This window comes from Phyllobates terribilis, unplaced genomic scaffold (genome assembly GCF_046119375.1).
Source record: "Phyllobates terribilis strain yellow unplaced genomic scaffold, ASM4611937v1 Scaffold_282__1_contigs__length_2493038, whole genome shotgun sequence".
Lineage (NCBI taxonomy): Eukaryota > Metazoa > Chordata > Amphibia > Anura > Dendrobatidae > Phyllobates > Phyllobates terribilis.
This window is the reverse complement of record NW_027363042.1, coordinates 1,196,009-1,214,535: the sequence shown is the minus strand read 5'-3', so window position 1 is coordinate 1,214,535 and position 18,527 is coordinate 1,196,009.

The following is an 18,527-nucleotide window of genomic DNA, read 5'->3' as shown; positions in this document are numbered from 1 at the left end:
CACCTTACAGGCTCCCACGGCCTTCTTAAACTCCTCATGCACGGACTCACTGGTGCATTCTTCCCTCAAATCCTCGGGTACATCTACGAGGCACTTGTACCAAGACGTTTCGGTCTCACCAGTGGTTTCCATACGATCAACCAGCTCAGGGTTCAGGGACAACTGACTTTCAGCTTCTTCCCCCTTTACGATTCCCCTGAGCTGACTCACAGCTACAAATTCACCAATTTTCGTCTTGACCACTTCTATCTCATATTTATCTGTGGTTAACACTCTCTTAGCTCTCCTCAGGTCCACCCTCTCTTGGTATAAGGGAGTGAGTGCAACGTGTTCGCCCTTTTCCTTCTCCAAGAAGGCCTCGTTCACTGAGTGATACTTTGTCAGGTGACTTTTGAGCCCGGGAACTTCTTCCTCTAGCTCCGCAACTCGCCTCTCAGCGGCTCGTCTCTGAAGCTCCTCTTGCTTCCAATGGGTTTGTAGCGACTCCTTGAGCTCCTTGATCTCGGCTCCTACATCCACCGAATCATCCGAGCTCACATCACTCGAGGAGGTATCTGCTTTATACCTCCCATCTCCAGTGTCCAACTCCTGGCCCTGGTCTGTGGCTTCTCCAATAGACTCCATCACCTTTTTCCGCTCAGCTTCCATCTTGCTGACTGTTTCCTTAAGGCACGTCACCGCCCTCTGGAGAGTATCACAGAACATCTGTAGCTCCTTCACCTGAGCTTCCAGACCTAGGGTCTTCCTGCGGAGATCACCATTTTCATCACGGGTGTCCTGCAGGGTGGTCTCAACCACTTGGCGCACGTGCTCTGCACCTGCCTTATCCTCCTCTAGTTTTACTTTAACCTTGAGGAGATCCTCATAATCTCTCCTACGTTGTTGCAGTTCCTTACCGAACTTTTCATCGCACTCCTTCTTGGAGTCACACAGTTCCTGGTGGAACTGTTCGCGCAGTCGTTCTAGGTTTTGTTCATGCCCAGCAACTTCATGCTGCAGCGACTCTTTGAGGGCAGACAGCTCTAACTGTACCAGGGAGAAGCGATCTTTCACCTCGCATAACTCATCTTCACACACCGCTTTGTCAATCTCTAATTGAAAAACCTCCTCCTTGATTTTGCGGCGGTCCTCCTTAATTCCGTAGAACATTTCCTTCCACTGGTTAATTTCCGCGTGGCTTTGCTCCACGTCTCGCTGCCAGTTCCTCATAAGCTGGTGTATTTTCTGCTGTTCAGACTCAAGGATCAACTGATCTGAGGACACGTTCCCCAGGTTTTCACATAATTGCTGCACGTCACTCTGACCCTGCTGGCCGATAGGCTCCAGCTCTTGGTCATGACTGGCCGCCTCCTCTTTCAGGACTGTCAGATCCTTCTGACTCGGTACAGTACCGGGGGTTGCTACTGGCAACGTCATCTCCTCTTCTACCTCTAATGGAGGATCCACACTTGAAGCAAAGGCACACAGTACTACATTCTCTTTATTTTCATTTTCAGCCAAGTCTACAGGAGCAACCTTTTTGTGGCCCTTGCACCGTCTACGAGATGGGGACTTTCTCACCTCGTCTAGCCCCTCCTGACTGACCTCTCCTTCTACTTTCGTAGTGTCACTGTCAGCTACGGGGTCTGTGTCACTCCCCATGGTGTTGTGGACTAACAGGTCACCTCCCACTTTGACGTCACCCCCTTCTACTGGAGCTACCCCGTTATCAACGGTCACATTGTCATTTTTAGGAGGTACCAACCCACCACCAGTAATTTTTTTTGATTTTCTATCCTCCACGCTGTTTTGAACAACCGCCCCTTTTTTAGACTCCACCGCCTTTTTAACAACCACACCGACAGGGGAATTTTTACAAGAAAAATCAACAATAGTCTTAGGACTCAGTTCACAACAGCTCTTACCACCTCCCCAGGCACTCTGAGACAACAATGGCGTCCCCGGAGAGTTAATAGAATGGTCCACTGCCGCCATTCCATATGGTGCCCACAGCTCCTGTGGTTCCTGCACCATGTCCAGTTTCATGTCCAGTAGACGTTTCTCAAATACATGCTCTGGTTTTAACAGGCACTTTAATCGCTCTAATCGCTCAATAGCTTCAGACTCAGTTGCTGCTCCTTTCACAGCCATTTTTATCTGCTCCTGCATTTCCTCAGGACACTATTCACACACAGCTCTCCCCTGAAAAATTTCGTGGCCCCGCCGAGCCACAGCAAAACCGGATTTGAGTGCGACGACAACCTTCGCAACCCTGCCGAGTTGCAGCCAGATGCTTTAACCTTCGTGAGGCCCGCCGAGTCACCGCAAACCAGGTTTGAGTGCGACGACAATCTTCGCAACCCCGCCGAGTTGCAGCCAGATGCTTTTAAGCTTCGTGAGCCCCGCCGAGCCACAGCAAGATGCTTGTAACCACACTCGTCATCCTGTGCCGTTGCCCCTAGCAACCGGGCTGCAGTTACCTCAAGCAACCAGACTGCAGTTGCCCCTAGCAACCGGACTGCAGTTGCCCCTAGCAACCGGGTTGTCGTTGCCCGCATCCTCCACCATATGTAAGGCAGCACTAGTCATCATAATGGGGGATACTCGCTGCACCGGATCAATTAATGCACACCAGCAATGTCTTTCCGGTATTTCACAATGCTGCAGTTTATTGCACTTCATAAACCACAGTTCACACATATAATGTCCACGAGCCCAAGTGGCAGACCGGCCCACTTGGCCCAGGTTACAGCCTTCAGCAAAGTAATACTTTAGCAATGTCCATACAAGTGTCCATATAACAAAGTGTATTACCTTTGACGGGTTTAGTTGCTGCTGCAGTCCTTTTAATCCGCCACCACTGTGGCTTTGCGGCTTCCCAGGTGGGGGTCTCTAGCCGTCGTCCCTCGAAGGCTACTGGTATGTCTTCACTCACATCCAGCCTGCACCTTTCAGGACTCTTCCGCAAGCCTCTGCCTTCCAAGGCCACTGGCATCTACACAAGATCCAGCCTCGACCTTTCAGGCTTCCAGGCTTCTCTGTATCACGGTGTCCCACACACATGGGGAACAGGCCTCACGCCCAACACACCGAACACACCGGTCTCCCATCAAGCAGGGTTTATATATCCATCCCGTGCACACACACACACACTGACAGGACCTTGCTGATGTCCCAGTCATGTGATCAGACAGACATTCTGTGCGCGCAGGACCTGTGCTATGTCACAGTCATGTGACCAGTTACCTGAGGGGGAACGTACATGGTTAGGTAAAACACATCCTGGACCATTACCGTAATGCCAGCAAGTCGCTGCATTACAATATATATATATATATACATACACAGTGGGGGAAAAAAGTATTCGATCCCTTGCTGTTTTTGTAAGTTTGCCCACTGACAAAGACATGAACAGTCTATAATTTTAAGGGTAGGTTAATTTTAACATTGAGAGATAGAATATCCCCCCCCCAAAAAAAAATCAAGGAAATCACATTGTATAAATTAGATATTTCTCACTGCAAAATGCAAAAAAAATTAAGTATTTCATCCCCTACAAACTATTATGAGTTCTGGCTGCTACAGACCAGTTAGATGCTCCTAATCAACTCGTTACCTGCATTAAAGACAGCTGTCTTACATAGTCACCTGTATAAAAGACTCTTGTCCACAGACTCCATTAATCAGTCAGACTCTAACCTCTACAACATGGGCAAGACCAAAGAGCTTTCTAAGAATGTCAGGGACAAGATCATAGACCTGCACAAAGCTGGAATGGGCTACAAAACCATAAGTAAGACGCTGGGTGAGAAGGAGACAACAGTTGGTGCAATTGTAAGAAAATGAAAGAAATACAAAATGACTGTCAATCAACATCGATCTGGGGCACCATGCAAAATCTCACCTGGTGGGTTATCCTCGATCATGAGGAAGGTGAGAGATCAGCCTAAAACTACACGGGGGGAACTTGTTAATGATCTCCAGGCAGCTGGGACCACAGTCACCAAGGAAAACATTGGTAACACATTACGCCTTAAAGGTTTAAAATCCTGCAGTGCCCGCAAGGTCCCCCTGCTCAAGAAGGCACATGTGCAGGCCCATCTGAAGTTTGCCAATGAACACCTGGATAATTCTGTGAGTTATTGGGAGAAGGTGCTGTGGTCAGATGAGACAAAAATTGAGCTCTTTGGCATTAACTCAACTCGCCGTGTTTGGAGGAAGAAGAAGGAAGTACAACAATAAGAACATCGTTCCAACCATGAAGCATGGTGGGGTAAACATACTTTGGGGGTGCTTTTCTGCAAAGGGAACATGACGACTGCACGGTATTGAAGGGAAGATGGCTGGCGTCATGTAGCGCGAGATTTTGGCCAACAACCTCCTTCCCTCAGTAAGAGCATTGAAGATGGGTCGTGGCTAGGTCTTCCAGCAAGGCAATGACCCAAAACATACAACCAAAGCAACAAAGGAGTGGATCAAAAAGCAGCACAGTAAGGTCATGGAGTGGCCTAGCCAGTCTCCAGACCTTAATCCAATAGAAAACTTATAGAGGGAGTTAAAGCTCTGATTTGCCAAGCAACAACCTCAAAATCTTAATGATTTAGAGATGATCTTTTCAAGAGGAGTGGACCAAAATTCCTCCCGACATGTGCGCAAACCTCATCATCAACTACAAAAACCGTCTGACTACTGTGCTTGCCAACATGTGTTTTACCACCAAGTATTAAGTGTGGTTTTCCAGAGGGAATGAAATACTTATTTCTCACTGCAAAATGCAAAAAAAATTATCTAATTTATACAATGTGATTTTCTTGATTTTTTTTGGATATTCTATCTCTCAATGTTAAAGTTAACCTACCCTTAAAATTATAGACTGTTCCTGTCTTTGTCAGTGGGCAAACTAACAAAGACAGCAAGGGATCAAATAATTATTTCCCCCACCGTGTATATAATTTTATATATATTGTAAGGCAGCACTAGTCATCATAATGGGGGATACTCGCTTCGCTGCGACAATCAATGCACACGTGCAATGTCTTTCTGTTTTCACAACGCTGCAGTTTATTACTTCATAAACCACAGTTCACCGGGTCCAACTCAGTGGCACGCCGACACACATATATATATATATATATATATATATATATATATATATATAATGTTCATGAGCCAAGTGACACACAGGCCCACTTGCTCCAGGTACAGCCTTCAGCAAGGTAATTATATAGCAATGTCCATATTAATGTCCATATAACACAGTGTATTACCTTTGCCGGGTTTAGCTGCTGCAGTCCATTAGGCTTGCCACCACTGTGGCTTTGCGGCTTCCCAGGTAGGGGTCTCCAGCCGTCGTTCCCTCAAAGGCCACTGACATCCACACAGGATCCAGGCTCTGCCTTTCAGGACTCTTCCTCAATAATCCGCCACCACTGTGGCTTTGCGGCTTCCCAGGTGGGGGTCTCTAGCCGTCGTTCCCTCAAAGGCCACTGACATCCACACAGGATCCAGGCTCTGCCTTTCAGGACTCTTCATCAAAACCTCTGCCTTCCAAGGCCACTAGCATCCACACAGGATCCAGTCTCGACCTTTCAGGCACCAGGCTTCACTCGGCCTCACTAGGCCTCACACGGTCGGTGTCCCACACACACGGGAACAGGCCTTACGCCTCTCTCACAGAACACACCTATCTCCCATCAAGCAGGGTTTATATATGCATCCCGTGCACACACACACATACTGACAGGACCTTGCTGATGTCACAGTCATGTGATCAGACAGCTGAGGGGGAAGGTACATGGTCAGGTAAAACACATCCTGGACCATTACCGTAATGCCAGCAAGTCGCTGCATTACATATCCCCCCCCTGTGGTCAAACTTGTGGGGTTGAACACATAATATACACAATCACTATAACCCCCAGCTCTGTTCAAACTTGTGGGGTTGAACACATAATATACACAATGACATTATAACCCCCAGTTCACATAGAGACCATGTACTTTACAATTGTGCTACTCAGCCCCTGGAACATTAGTCAACGACATTAGCCCATTCCTTAGGGACCTACCATTTGTCACTGTCACTGACTTCATCAGGTCACCTTTCCGGGTCGTAACCTTGTCAGAGCTCCCCCGCTCCCAGCGGTCAATTGTAACCTTGTCAGGTCTCCCCCGCTCCCAGCGGTCAGTCATAATCTTGTCAGACCTCCCCTGCTCCCAGCGGTCAGTCGTAGCCTTGTCAGGTCTCCCCCCTCCCAGCGGTCAGTCATACAGCGGTGTGACTCACATGCCCTGGTATCTAAGGTCCGGTTAGACTCCGTAATGTCCCGTCCTCTATTGGGTCATTTGTATGGGCTGCTCAAACCTGAGTTACTGGAGGTTTCACTACCTCTAAACCCACGCCCACTACTCTCAGGACATCTTGAAAGGTCCCTAACTCCAGCTATAGCTGTTCTGTTATTTAGGGGGCCCTTTCTCTGTCTGGTCTCATAATTTCTAGACGGCTGCCATCTTCTGCTACTCAGATGATGCTGTCTATCCACTCGCAGTCTAGCGAGATTCAACTGTTCTACCTCTCGCAGGTAGGTCACTCGGTACTCCAACAGCATGCGCATATATCCCCAGGCTTTCTTCTGTTCCTACAGCGGAGAATGATACCATGCCGTCTTCGTCTGGTATCCAGTCCTGACGATCACGTGGACTGCTTACTTTCCCCACACCAGACTTTTTGACCATCATCTGCATGGCTCGACCATTTCTCCCAACGAGCTTCCTCACCAGAACATGAGGCACCCGGATGACTTCTTCACACATACTGTGAGCTTTCCTCAACAACTCCAGTTGTCTAACGGCTTGTTCCGTCTTCAACCGGAGAAACCGCTTCGTGCGAATACATCGCCAGTGCATGTCACTTAGGATAGCCACCCTCTTCACTGTGACTTCGGTCGTGGACAGGACCACCAGCTGTTTAGCTTCTGAGGTCAAGTACACCTTACAGGCTCCCACGGCCTTCTTAAACTCCTCATGCACGTACTCACTTGGGCATTCTTCCCTCAAATCCTCGGGTACATCTACGAGGCACTTGTACCGAGACGTTTCGGTCTCACCAGTGGTTCCCAGACGATCAACCAGCTCAGGTTTCAGGGACCACTGCTTTCCAGCATCTTCACCCTGTATGCTTCCCCTGAGCTGACTCACAGTTACAACTTCACAACTTTTCGTCTTGACCACCTCCACTTCACCTTTATCTTCCAACACCCTACTCTTAGCTCTCCTCAGGACCACCTTCTCATGGTCTAAGGGAGTAAGTGCAACTTGTTTGCCTTTTCCCTTCTCCAAGGAGACCTCGTTCACCGCGTGACACTTTGCTAGGCAACCTTTGAGCTCTAAAACTTCTCCTTCCAGCTCAGTTACTCGCCTCTCAGCAGTCCATCTCTGAAGCTCTTCCTGCTTCAACTGCTCTTCCAGCAGCAGAGCTCTCTCAGACCTCTCCGTCTCCAATGCGCCCTCTCGGCTCTCAATAGCCAGTCTCTCACGCTTCTCTTGCGTCCACTGGGCTTGTAGCAACTCCTTGAGCTGCTTGATCTCGGCTCCGACATCCACCGAATCCTCCGAGCCCACATCACTCGAGGAGGTATCTGCTTCATACCTCCCATCACCAGCGGTCAACTCCTGGCCCTGGTCTGTGGCTTTTCCGATGGACTCCTCCATCTTCTCTCGCTCAGCTTCCATCTTGCTGACTGTTTCCTTACGGTACGTCTCCGCCTTCTGGAGAGTATCACAGGACATCTGTAGCTTCTTCACCTGAGCTTCCAGATCTAGGGTCTTTCCCCGGAGATCATCATTCTCCTCACGGGTGTCTAACAGAGTGGTCTCAACCACTTGGCGCACTTGCTCTGCACCCGCCTTATCCTCCTCTAGTTTTTCCTTCATCTTGAGGAGATCCTCATAATCTCTCTTACTCTGTTGCAGTTCCCTACTGCGTTGACCACACTCCTTCTTGGAGTCACACAGCTCCTGGTTGAGCTGTTTGCGCAGTCGTTCTAGGATTTGTTCGCGTCCAGAAACACCATCCTGCCGCGCCTCCTTCTCAAGCTTCAACTGCAAAACCTCTTCCTTGATTTTGCGGCGGTCCTCCTTAATTGCGTAGAACATTTCCTTCCACTGGTTAATTTCCTCGTTGCTTCCCTTCAGGTCTTGCTGTAAATTCCTCACAACCTGGTATAATTTCTGCCTTTCAGACTCCAGGTTCGGCTGGTCTGAGGACACGATCTCCAGGTTTCCACATTGTTGCTGCACGTCACTCTGACACTGCTGGCTGATAGGCTCCAGCTCTTGGTCACGACTGGCCGCCTCCTCTTTCAGGACTGTCAGATCCTTCTGACTCGGTACCGTACCGGAGGTTGCTACTGGCAACGTCACCTCCTCTTCTACCTCTAATGGAGGATCCACACTTGAAGCAAAGGCACACAGTACTACATTCTCTTTATTTTCATTTTCAGCCAAGTCTACAGGAGCAACCATTTTGTGGCCCTTGCGCCGTCGACAAGATGGGGACTCTCTCACCTCGTCTAACCCCTCCTGACTGAACTCTCTCTCTACTTTCATAGTGTCACCGTCAGCTGCGGGGTCTGTGTCACTCTCCATGGTGTTGTGGACTAACAGGTCACCTCCCTCTTTGAAGTCACCCCCTTCTACTGGAGCTACCCCGTTATCAAAGGTCACATTGTCATTTTTAGGAGGTACCAACCGACCACCAGTAATTTTTTTTGATTTTCTATCCTCCACGCTGTTTTGAACAACCGCCCCTTTTTTAACAACCACACCGGCAGGGGAATTTTTACCAGAAAAATCAACAATAGTCTTAGGACTCAGTTCACAACAGCTCTTACCACCTCCCCGGGCACTCTGGGACAACAAGGGCGCCCCCGGAGAGTTCAAAGAATGGTCCGCTGCCGCCCGTCTATATGGTGCCCACAGCTCCAGCGGTCCCAGCACCATGTCCAGCAGATGTTTCTCAAATTCCTGCTCCGGTTTTAACAGGCACTTTAATCGCTCTAATCGCTCAATAGCTTCAGACTCAGTTGCTGCTCCTTTCACAGCCATATTTATCTGCTCCTGCATTTCCTCAGGACACTATTCACACACCGCTCTCCCCGGAAAAATCTTCGTGGCCCCGCCAAGTCACAGCAAAACCGGATTTGAGTGCGACGACAACCTTCGCAACCCCGCCGAGTTGCAGCCAGATGCTTTAAACTTCGTGAGCCCCGCCGAGCCACAGCAAACCAGGTTTGAGTGCGACGCTAATCTTCGCAACCCCACCGAGTTGCAGCCAGATGCTTTAATCCACACTCGTCCTGTGCCGTTGCCCCTAGCAACCAGACTGCAGCTGCCCGGACTCTGGAACCATATGTAAGGCAGCACTAGTCATCATAATGGGGGATACTCGCTTCGCTGCGACAATCAATGCACACGTGAAATGTCTTTCCGTTTTTCACAACGCTGCAGTTTATTACTTCATAAACCACAGTTCACCGGGTCCAACTCAGTAGCACGCTGACACACACACACATATATATATATATATAATGTTCATGAGCCAAGTGACACACAGGCCCACTTGCTCCAGGTACAGCCTTCAGCAAGGTAATCATATAGCAATGTCCATATTAATGTCCATATAACACAGTGTATTACCTTTGCCGGGTTTAGCTGTCTCAGTCCATTACTCCGCCACCACTGTGGCTTTGCGGCTTCCCAGGTAGGGGTCTCCAGCCGTCGTTCCCTCAAAGGCCACTGACATCCACACAGGATCCAGGCTCTGCCTTTCAGGACTCTTCCTCAATAATCCGCCACCACTGTGGCTTTGCGGCTTCCCAGGTGGGGGTCTCTAGCCGTCGTTCCCTCAAAGGCCACTGACATCCACACAGGATCCAGGCTCTGCCTTTCAGGACTCTTTATCAAAACCTCTTCCTTCCAAGGCCACTAGCATCCACACAGGATCCAGTCTCGACCTTTCAGGCACCAGGCTTCACTCGGCCTCACTAGGCCTCACACGGTCGGTGTCCCACACACACGGGAACAGGCCTTACGCCTCTCTCACAGAACACACCTGTCTCCCATCAAGCAGGGTTTATATATGCATCCCGTGCACACACACACACATACTGACAGGACCTTGCTGATGTCACAGTCATGTGATCAGACAGCTGAGGGGGAAGGTACATGGTCAGGTAAAACACATCCTGGACCATTACCGTAATGCCAGCAAGTCGCTGCATTACAATATGTATATATATATATATATATATATATATATATATATATATATATATATATATATATATATGCCTGCCTGCCTGCCTAACTCCTGCCTAGCACTGATTATATGCAGCTGGATTAGTCCTCAGTAGGGCTGTTAGTTTAGATGGATATATACAGTACAGACCAAAAGTTTGGACACATCTTCTCATTTAAAGATTTTTCTGTATTTTCATGACTATGAAAATTGTACATTCACACTGAAGGCATCAAAACTATGAATTAACACATGTGGAATTATAGCCTCTCACCTAGCCAAATCAGATCTCATACTTTGCACTGACGAGGGCCAACAGCCCGAAACACCGAGTCTGCAAATTGAGATTCTGATTTGGATTTTATCCTAAGTCATAGTCCTACTGAATAGACTGTTAGAATTTGTATTATGGCAAGAAAAAAAGCAGCTAAGTAAAGAAAAACGAATGGCCATCATTACTTTAAGAAATGAAGGTCTGTCGGTCTGAAAAATTGGGAAAACTTTGAAAGTGTCCCCAAGTGCAGTTGCAAAAACCATCAAGCGCTACAAAGAAACTGGCTCACATGAGGACCGCCCCAGGAAAGGAAGACCAAGAGTCACCTCTGCTTCTGAGGATAAGTTCATCTGAGTCACCAGCCTCAGAAATCACAGGTTAACAGCAGCTCAGATTAGAGACCAGGTCAATGCCACACAGAGTTCTAGCAGCAGACATCTCTTCAACAACTGTTAAGAGGAGACTTTGTGCAGCAGGCCTTCATGGTAAAATAGCTGCTAGGAAACCACTGCTAAGGACAGGCAACAAGCATAAGAGACTTGTTTGGGCTAAAGAACACAAGGAATGGATATTAGACCAGTGGAAATCTGTGCTTTGGTCTGATGAGTCCATACTTGAGATCTTTGGTTCCAACCACCGTGTCTTTGAGCGATGCAGAAAAGGTGAACTGATGGACTCTACATGCCTGGTTTCCACCGTGAAGCATGGAAGAGGAGGTGTGATGGTGTGGTGGTGCTTTGCTGGTGACACTGTTGGGGATTTATTCAAAATTGAAGGGATACTGAACCAGCATGGCTACCACAGCATCTTGCAGCGGCATGCTATTCCATCTGGCTTGCGTTTAGCTGGACCATTATTTATTTTTCAACAGGACAATGACCCCAAACACACCTCCAGGCTGTGTAAGGGCTATTTGACCAAGAAGGAGAGTGATGGGGTGCTACGCCAGATGACCTGGCCTCCATAGTCACCAGACCTGAACCCAATCGAGATGGTTTGGGGTGAGCTGGACCGCAGAGTGAAGGCAAAAGGGCCAACAAGTGCTAAGCATCTCTGGGAACTCCTTCAAGATTGTTGGAAGACCATTTCCGGTGACTACCTCTTGAAGCTCATCAAGAGAATGCCAAGAGTGTGCAAAGCAGTCATCAAAGCAAAAGGTGGCTACTTTGAAGAACCTAGATTATAAGACATATTTTCAGTTGTTTCACACTTTTTTTGTTAAGTATATAATTCCACATGTGTTAATTCATAGTTTTGATGCCTTCAGTGTGAATGTACAATTTTCATAGTCATGAAAATGCAGAAAAATCTTTATATGAGAATGTGTGTCCAAACTTTTGGTCTGTACTGTATCTACCTCCTTCTAGGTTGTGCCTGGATATGTACACCCACTATATACTGTGTATGTCTGCACCACTTCAGTGCAGTAAGGCGACATTACTGACCACGGAGCAGCCGTGCTCTTTAGAGCTGATGTATTTTTATTTTTGGGAATTGTTTCAGCTGCCTGAAGACCATTGCTCGCCCTCTACCATGGGCATGCTGCAGATCCTCGCTAAGTTGCCATCTTACTCCCTGGCATCAGGATGGTTAATAACAGTACAACCCATGTGCAGACAGATTTGTCTAACTCCTTATCGGACTCCAGCAACGCATCGGCTGTTATCCCAGCAGAGAGTACCGCGATTCAGGACTATCTCCCACCATGCCGGTGCTGGTCATAATTCACCGGTACCAGAGGAGGACAACTTTGGGACATTGTCCAAGACATACTCCTCAAGAACTGTGTTTAAGAAATTGTCTCCAGAGGTCCAGGACTTGAGATATGAAAAGGATGAGGACATTACTGGGGGCACACAACCCGCTCATAATAGGTCCAGGGGAAGAAGAAACACGCCGTACTGGTACTTCCTCCAGTGTAAGGCCAAAATAAAGGAGGGCAAGGTAAGAATGTCTATATTGTTATTCTACTGGGGATCCACAGGGGAGGGATCGTACATCACAATGCTAGTTTACAATGAGGCATACCAGAAAATATATGTCCTTCTATGATATATCCTCATATAATTTCCGATTGTGGCAAATATTATGCAAATTCGCTGATCGTAACCTTATCGGTACGATGGTAGCGTCACCACTAGCACCTAAGAAGAACAGTGAAGCCTGGTAAGTGTCCAGACGGAGGATATAGCCATTTATGAGAAGCATAATTATTTTTTAGGATCATAGCCATGACTGTTACAGCATTTGCATAAGTCGCCCTTGTGCCATGTTGTTTTCCTTTTTTCAAGCAATGTCTGTAATCACAGCAAAACTATTGCAGTCTTCACAACACAGCCCGGCTCTGCTACGATTATGGAAATCATGTCCAAGAGCAATAAAGAAAAAGATTCACAAGTGTTTTTAAGAAATTGATACTGTTTTTTTTTCACTTGGATTATTTATTTTTTTGTTTGCGTTATTTTGCATTATTTTGTCTTTTTGATACTTTTGTTGCATCTGTGCATTTTTACGTTTTTTCTTTTATTGCTAATCACAGCATGGTCTAAGTTTTGTGATTTTCTTATTTTATTTTCTTTCTTTGCCTTTTCTATAAATTTTACCATTAGAAAATGCACCTAAAAAAATCATCCACATGTCTGTATGTGTCAGAGTTGGCTTGGGGTCCCATCTGTTTATTTAGTAGGGTAAAGAGGGAGGAGGTGAGTAAGGACATAAGTGTGAAGTGCTGGGTCCTGATTGCTTGCAGGGGCGGACTGGCCCACCGGAGGATCGGGAAAACCCCCAGTGGGCCCCGGGTCCCGATGGCCCCGCCCCCTACCCCCTCTGGGCCCTGTACGGAGAACAGATGCCCCCCTCCCCCTCCCCGGTTCGCAGCACTGCCGATATGATTAGTGATGGGCCCTCTGCCTCCTCTGCGCAGCGCGACACTGCCGGCGCGTGCGCAGGAGGTCAGTCTCAGGGTGATGACGTCATTGCCTTGGGACTGCTTCCTGTGCGCGCTGTGGAGTACGGACCCTGCGTCGCCCCAGGCAGCGGCTGCAGCTCATCTCGACGCGTGAGTATGAAACGGGGAGGGGAGAGAGGAAGGGATAGGGGGGAGGGGTGACTGGGAGGACCCCTGGCCGGGGCTGGCAGTAAATACTACTGGACAATGGGCATGAATATCATCATGCCCATTGCCCAGCATGTCCTGCTGCCAGCCTCTGGTTACTGGTACTATGCCCAGCAGCAGGTACTACCACCAGGGGCTGGCAGGACATAGTGGGTGGGCCTGATAGTACCAAGGAGGCTGGCAAGACATACAAGGCATGAATCATGCCCAGCATGTCCTGCCAGCCACTGGTGGTACCATCATGCATGCCCATTGCCCAGCCACTGGTGGTACCATCATGCATGCCCATTGCCCAGCCACTGGTGGTACCATCATGCATGCCCATTACCCAGCCACTGGTGGTACCATCATGCATGCCCATTGCCCATTTTGTTTTTTATTAAAGATGGAGTCCCTACATGTGTTTTGTGTTTTATCTTTATTAAAAAAAAAAAATTTTCTCTGTGTTGTCTTTTTTTTCTTCTGTTTACTAGAAATTCATGGTGGCCATGTCTAGTTTGGCGTGACGCCATGAATTTCAGGCTTAGTAACAGCTGATAATACAAAGCTGGTACTAACCCCATCATTACCCAGCGTGCCACCCCCCACCAGGGCCGTTGGAAGAGCCGGATAAAGCGCCTGGAAATGGCGCTACGATGAATGCGCCAATTCCAGGGGTGGCTGCGGGCTGCCGTTTTCAGCATGGGGGGTCCAGAATGCTTGGGCCTTACCATGCTGAGAATCGCAGCCCCCAGCTGCCTGGTTTTACCTGGCTGGCGATCAAAATATGGCGGGAGCCCACACATTTTTTTTTTTTAAATAATTTTTTAAAATAATTTAAAAAAAACCATTGGGCTTTCCTGACTTTTGATCAGCAGCCAAGGTAAAGCCAGGCAGCTAGAGGTGGCAGCCCGTAGCTGTCTGCTTTATCTGCGCTGAGAATCAAAAATTCTGCAGAGCGCTATGTCATTTTTGTTTTATTATTTATATATTTTCACACTTCTATATGTGTGACAGTCCCAACAGCCAATCACAGACGCTGACACAGAGAATGGGCGTCTGTGATTGGCTGCTTGAGTAACCTGAAAGCAGCCCATACATAGTACCATACTAGAATGTATGGGCTGATTGTACATTACTGAAACAGCCAATCACAGACGCCCATCCTCTTTGACAGCATCTGCGATTGGCTGTTGGGTCTGTCACATATAGAAGTGTGAAAAGAAATTTTTAAAAAACGATGTAGCACTCCGCAGAATTTTTGATTCTCACCGCAGATAAAGCAGACAGCTACGTACTGCCACCCCCAGCTGCCTGGCTTTACCTTGGCTGGCGATCAAAAGACAGAGAAGCAGAATATTTGTTTTAAACTTATTTAACATTTATTTTTTTTTTAAAAATGTGTGGGCTCCTGCCATATGTTCATCGCCAGCCAGATAAAACCAGGCAGCTGGGGGCTGGGATTCGCAGCATGGTAAGGCCCAAGCATTCTGGGCCCCCCACGCTGAAAATCGCAGCCCGCAGCCACCCATGAAATTGGCGCATTCATCATAGCACCATTTCCAGGTGCTTTACCCGGCTCTTCCAGCTGCCCTGGTGGTGAGTGGCACCCTGGGTAATAATAGGGTTAGTACCAGGCCAGCTTTGTATTATCAGCTGGTACTAAGCCCGAAATTCATGGTGTCACGCCAAATTAGACATAGCCACCATGAATTTCTAGTAAACAGAAGAAAGAAGACAGAAATTTTTTTTTTATTAAAAATAAAACACATTTAGGGACTCCATCTTTAATAAAGAAAAATCCTCACTCCAACGTAATCCATAGGTCTTCTGTCTTCAGCTCTGCTACATCTTTGCCATTAGACAAATATGTCTGCTGACAGATGAGCAGGCACAGAATGACACTGGAGCACTGTTACTGTGTAGTGCGGCACTATGTTGCTTTTTTATCATTTCATGTAGTGTAGAAATCTTGGGAAAAGTGTGGATTGTGCTCTGGAAGTGATCAGTTATAGCTAACTATGTTATTTTCTGCAGAGATAAGTTCTGCATAGAAGATGTGATATCGGTCTGCGGCAGATAAAGAACTTGTGAGTATGTGTATTACCTATACATGCACACTGACACTATATACAGAGCTCCTGTGTATAATGTCACTGGTGATGACTGTATAACCTGTACACTATATACAGAGCTCCTGTGTATAATGTCACTGGTGATCACTGTATTACCTGTACACTGACACTATATACAGAGCTCCTGTGTATAATATCAGTGGTGATCACTGTATAACCTGTACACTATATACAGAGCTCCTGTGTATAATATCAATGGTGATCATTGCATTACCTGTACACTGACACTATATACAGAGCTCCTGTGTATAATATCAATGGTGATCACTGTATAACCTGTACACTATATACAGAGCTCCTGTGTATAATATCAATGGTGATCATTGCATTACCTGTACACTGACACTATATACAGAGCTCCTGTGTATAATATCAATGGTGATCATTGAATTACCTGTACACTGACACTATATACAGAGCTCCTGTGTATAATATCAATGGTGATCATTGCATTTCCTGTACACTGACACTATATACAGAGCTTCTGTGCATAATGTCACTGGTGATGACTGTATAACCTGTACACTATATACAGAGCTCCTGTGTATGTCACTGGTGATCACTGTATTAACTGTACACTGACCCAATATACAGAGCTTTTCTACATTTTTATTATTTTAGTATTATTTGTCACTATGTGGTGGCATTATGTTCTTTGGTCATGACATGACGATATTTGTCCCTTGTATGTGGTATTATTCGGTCACTATGTGGTGGTAATATGTGGTCTCATGGTGTGTCAGTATTTATACCTTGTATCTGGTAGCATTTGATCACTATGTGGTGGTATTATGTGCTTTGGTCATGGTGTGGCGGTATTTGTGCCTTGTATGTGGCATTATTTGGGCACTATGTGGTGGTAATATGTGATCTGGTCACGGTGTGGTGGTATTTCTGCCTTCTATCTGGAAATATTGGTCTTGGTAGAGTGGATTGTGGTTGGTCATTTGTTTTATCTGATATCAATAAGGGGAAACCTCTTTATTTCCAATAGATATTAAATACTTGGATGTTTAACCCCTCCCTGTCCTGTAACTATTACACAGCAGCAGAGATGCAGTTACAGAGGTTCACCAGAGAAAGCAAGTTGGCATTTGGTGAGATTTTCACCTCTGTATTTATAAGACAAAACCAGGAGTGGGTGAGAAATGCATAAAACATTACCTCGGATTGCTCCACTCCTGGTTTTGTCTTATAAATACAGAGGTAAAAATCTCACCAAATACTCAAAGTGCCACAATCTTCTGACAGTGCGGATTCCACCAATAAATAAGTGATCACCTTCCCAACCTGGGCATCGCTGATAACTTGTTTTCACCAATAAAAACCTTTTAATGCAAACTACAGTAATTGTACATCGCAGTTCTGGTGAGCGCACAGTGATGGGCAGGAGCCACCAATATAATGGGTATAACGGCTAACAGGTATTTGCAACGTTCTAACATTTCCAAGAGGAAGTGCAGAAAGTAGAGTCCTTACATTTCCAGGAGGGATTACAGAGGAAGTGCATAAAGTAAAGTTCTTACATTTCCAGGAGTAATTAAAGAGGAAGTGCACAAAGTAAAGTTCTTACATTTCCAGGAGGGATTACAGAGGAAGTGCATAAAGTAAAGTTCTTACATTGCCAGGGGGAATTAAAGAGGAAGTGGATAAAGTAAAATTCTTACATTTCCAGGAGGGATTACAGAGGAAGTGCATAAAGTAAAGTTCTTACATTTCCAGGAGGGATTACAGGGGATGTGCATAAAGTAAAGTTCTTACATTTCCAGGTGGATTTACAGAGGAAGTGTCTAAAGTAAAGTTCTTACATTTCCAGGAGGGATTACAGAGTAAGTGCACAAAGTAGAGTCCTTACATTTCCAGGAGGGATTACAGAGGAAGTGCATAAAGTAAAGTTCTTACATTTCCAGGAGGGATTACAGAGGAAGTGCAGAAAGTAGAGTCCTTACATTTCCAGGAGGATTTACAGAGGAAGTACAGAAAGTAGAGTCCTTACATTTCCAGGAGGATTTACAGAGGAAGTGCCTAAAGTAAAATTCTTACATTTCCAGGAGGGATTACAGAGGAAGTGAATAAAGTAAAGTTCTTACATTTCCAGGAGGGATTACAGGGGATGTGCATAAAGTAAAGTTCTTACATTTCCAGGAGGGATTACAGAGGAAGTGCACAAAGTAGAGTCCTTACATTTCCAGGAGGGATTACCGAGGAAGTGCATAAAGTAAAATTCTTACATTTCCAGGAAGGATTACAGAGGAAGTGCATATAGTAAAGTTCTTACATTTCCAGGAGTATTTACAGAGGAAGTGCAAAAAGTAAAGTTCTTACATTTCCAGGAGGGATTACAGGGGATGTGCAGAAAGTAGAGTCCTTACATTTCCAGGAGGAATTAAAGAGGGAGTGCAGAAAGTAGAGTCCTTACATTTCCAGGAGGGATTACAGAGGAAGTGCAGAAAGTAGAGTTCTTACATTTCCAGGAGTATTTACAGAGGAAGTGCAGAAAGTAGAGTTCTTACATTTCCAGGAGGATTTACAGAGGAAGTGCAGAAAGTAGAGTTCTTACATTTCCAGGAGTATTTACAGAGGAAGTGCAGAAAGTAGAGTTCTTACATTTCCAGGAGGATTTACAGAGGAAGTGCAAAAAGTAAAGTTCTTACATTTCCAGGAGGGATTACAGAGGAAGTGCAGAAAGTAGAGTTCTTACATTTCCAGGAGGGATTACAGAGAAAGTGCACAAAGTTGAGTTCTTAC